The sequence below is a fragment of the Lupinus angustifolius genome, chromosome LG14 (assembly GCF_001865875.1).
Source record: "Lupinus angustifolius cultivar Tanjil chromosome LG14, LupAngTanjil_v1.0, whole genome shotgun sequence".
In the NCBI taxonomy this organism is placed as follows: Eukaryota; Viridiplantae; Streptophyta; class Magnoliopsida; order Fabales; family Fabaceae; genus Lupinus; species Lupinus angustifolius.
The window spans coordinates 10,802,186-10,805,610 of record NC_032022.1 but is presented as its reverse complement, the minus strand read 5'-3'; positions in this window follow the sequence as shown (position 1 = coordinate 10,805,610).

Sequence of the window (3,425 nt, the reverse complement as noted above, 5' to 3'; positions counted from 1 at the left end):
TTTGGGAACACACCTTTTGTCGTTCAGCGTATCACCATGAATCATGAGCTATGATAGGATTGGTTAAAAAAAATATGTAAATTAATAATCTAAATATTAAATATTTTTCTGATCAACCACACCTCATGACGTATGAAGTGACACATATTGTAGGATATAAGATATCTTTGAGTCAAATTTAAGTGAGATTGTTTCAAACAACCGATTGTTTTCATAAAAAAAAACCACTTCTGAGATTTACATATTTATTTGCTGCATTGGGATTCTACCATAAAATAGAAGCCTAAAGCTTAAGTTTTGATAAAAGCTATAATTTTTTATTATCATAAAATCACTTTTTTTCAAGGATATACAAAACAGACCCTTAATATACTAGCTGAAGCCTTGACGTGAAAGAGACAAATTATTATAAATACTTGGGTGGAAAGTGTATAGAGATCACAGCTTTGATATCAAAAACGAAAAAGCCATTATTATTAGTATCATCTCCATTAATAAATAATACATAAAAACATAAATATATGATTTTTTATTACTTGAATATAATTATATAGTATTTTTATCATTTATTGTAAATATAAAAACAAGAACTTGTCCTCAATTACTGTATAGGATGTTAATTCAATTTTGATACGTGAGGATTTGGATATTGAACATGCAACCTGCTATATTCAAGTGTGCATTATTAGATTGGTTGGACCATAAAGTAAAGGCTTCAGATTGGTTATTTTTGGATTATAAATCAGTCCTTCGGAACAAAACCGCTTTGCATTATATGCTTTTCTTGCTTCTTTATGCTATTTTCTATATTATAAAGGACGGACCGATAAATAAATAAAAGGTTTAAAAATGTGATTTTTTATTGTTATTACCCACTGGCCTATCCACCGAAAAAATGTGATTTATTAAGCTGCTCAATTATAAAATTGCAGTATTTTTCTTGTTTATTATGAAATTTCTTTAGAACAAAACCACAAGTTGCTTTCTTCTCTATATATTATTATTATTATTATTATTATTATTATTATTATTATTATTATACTTATATATATATATATATACACTTTTTGCTGTTAATTTAGTGATGATACTTTTCGTTCAGCAATGTTATACAATAAGAAAAATAATAATTCCCTCCTAAAATTAACTTATTAATTATTTTAATACATGAAAATGATACCATATTTTATTTATTAATAATTAATTCAAATTCAATACATATCATTTCCTTAGTATGATGATGATTTGTAGGGAAATATCATTGCTCCTTGCATTTCATTTTAACGTTATTATTTGAAACAAAATATCTTTCTCTCAATCTTTCACTACATTAGTAGATGTCAAACAAGTGGTAATACATGATATTACATATCTTTATTTATGTCTCATTTTTTGAATTACAATCAAATTAGAAAGTCTTATTTATCTATTTTTTTTTTATAAAAAACATAATTAATCTTTTAATATTATTTTGTGAATTTTAAGTGGTTAGTGGCATAAGATTTAAGAAAATTCGGGGATAGGGGATATTTGTGGAGAGGTAAGTTTCGATAAGGTTTTTTATTTGTTTTTAAATAAACAATGTGAGTATCGTTTTCATCTTGTACCAAAAAGAAAAGTATGATGTTCATCTCAAAAGCATTTCAGTACTTTCTTCTTTTTTGTATTGAAAAGGAAAAGGACCTATCTGCAAAGTTAGCCAAACAGGTACAGATATATCAGAAAGGTTGTTGGAAATTGATGATTTCTACGGTTCAAGAATTTATATACCAACTTCTGCAATGCAAATCAACTGAAATGGAATGATCCTTGTACATTCAAAATTTCAGCAAAAAGAAAGTATAGTATTCATTGTCGATTGCACATAGTAATAATGGATTTGTCGGAGTTCTTGCTTTTAGCGGGACATTGGTTATTGCATTTCAATTCAATTATCTTAACGTTTGAACTTTTTTTAATTGAGGTACTTTTTTATATTTATGCCTGGATATCATGTTCATCTTTTGAATTAAGTAATATTAAAAGAGCGTAGTAGATATATGTTGTCGGTGTAAAAATTTATACATACTAATATATCATTTACCATTCATTTATATGATTTTTTTGAAGAATAAATTATAATTAAACATAATCGAGAGATATCTTGACATCAGACCGAGAGAAATAAAAATTAGGTATGTAGAGCATATTGCTTAAACATAAGTCTTTAGAAAAAATAACACTTCTAACAATGGTGCTCATGACCTTATTTCCATTGGGAAATCTAACTTTAATGGTGTTTTGCTACCATGTTGAATTGGACAATTCTGATGTGTCAAACCCTTGCAGGTTGATGCACCATGAGCCAGCAACCTCAGTCAAGCTATCGCACCAAGTTGGCTCACAATCCTTGGTGAGATTGCAAGTCATGATGCACCAGCTAGACACATATGCCTTAGATAGATTCTAGATCGTGGTGCACCAAGTTGAAGACCTCATTCAGTTAGATAGTACGACCATGGCGCACCAAGCTGAGCATGTCCCTTGGTCAGATGGTTTGGACATTTCTCAGCGAAATGGTGTAACACCGTAATTTTCATAGCACTTTAACTAAGTAAGTAGTATTAATGGATTAATTATAGAAATTAATCAGTAATGTTTTAGTCTTGTATTATCATTTTCTTGCTTGCCCTATTTTTTTAAGATTTTTGGAGAATAAAAGTTTCTAAGACGATTTCGAGTCGTTTTATCGAGTTTTTGACTTCTGTAATTCGGAATCGAATTCCAATTTCACCATTGGCTTCGAAATATTATTTCTAGTCAAAATAGACACCAAGTTTGTCCATAACTCATCTCTAGATATTTTTCACCTCGAAATTCAAGTTTCAACGTTTCAGACAAATGTCCTAAATCGGGAAATTGTATATTTCCGGACGAAATTATCCGAAAATATTCAGACACGATGTTTATTGGGAAATTACATCAAATCAATAGAGTTGCAAGTCATCATTTCATGAGTCACTTACTTGTTACACAAGTAATGCAAAAGCTTCCAAAAGCCCCTAAATCACTCAACAAATCCTCTCACTCCACACCATGAGAGACATCACATATGCTAGTCTAAATCTACTTACTTTGCATTAAACTTTCTGATTTGATGAGGGTGAGACTCTCCTATAAATACTTCACCCCATTCTCTCATTTTATACTAAATTCTCTATACAAACTAAGGTAGTCTCTTATTTTCTCTTCTTCATCTTCTTCTCATATTTCATATAAAGTTATGAGCTTTTATTATGTTGTTCATAAAATAGAGTTTATATTTGTTCTTTAAGTATTTTATGAAGGCATAACTAAAGGGGATAATAATAAAATCATATGAATCTTTATGTAGTTTTTGACTTTTGTAAATCTTGAAATTTCTTCCTTGTTCTTAGATGGAAAAA